The sequence below is a fragment of the Penaeus monodon genome, chromosome 32 (assembly GCF_015228065.2).
Source record: "Penaeus monodon isolate SGIC_2016 chromosome 32, NSTDA_Pmon_1, whole genome shotgun sequence".
In the NCBI taxonomy this organism is placed as follows: Eukaryota; Metazoa; Arthropoda; class Malacostraca; order Decapoda; family Penaeidae; genus Penaeus; species Penaeus monodon.
In genome coordinates this window covers 22,402,865-22,403,338 of record NC_051417.1, presented here as the reverse complement: position 1 = coordinate 22,403,338, position 474 = coordinate 22,402,865, and the positions used below count along the sequence as shown (strand labels likewise).

The 474-nt window shown below is 34.0% G+C and overlaps 1 protein-coding gene across 1 annotated transcript in view; it reads left to right on the top strand.

Annotated features, from left to right (window-relative positions):
- The window catches only part of LOC119593722 (transcription elongation factor S-II-like), a gene marked incomplete in the record, with an annotated part of 13,827 nt that overhangs the window by 8,815 nt on the left and 4,538 nt on the right, over positions 1-474 (top strand).

Genomic DNA, 474 nt, shown 5'->3' with positions numbered 1-474 from the left:
TATCTTTGAACTTTTGCAGAAATATAACTAACAAGGGAACAATTTACTGAGAATGACAGGAGGGGGAAAGTAATGGTAGACGTGCTTACCTGAAATTGGGAGGAAGTTGGATGGGAGGGGGTCAGTTGTGCATGGAAGATTGCAGTGTTGATTAATGACTTGATAAACATAAGTATGCAGTATATAGTGGATATTCACTTCTCTTGTTATAATGGGAATTAGATCTGAAAATTTTTTGCAAGTAAAATTAATTGGTTCAGAAATATTAGTTTCATTGGACATGGAATGTGTAAAACAAAAATTCACCTCAGGCTAAGTAGTGCTCTCTCAGTTCTCAATTCAGCATTTTTCTGTCCACCTTCATGGGTAATTTATTGTAGAATTCATCACACTTATATGCAAAATTGAGTTTTATAGATGATTTTAATACCATTTAAGACTGTGAATGTCATTTTCATTATCCCTTTGGATCTG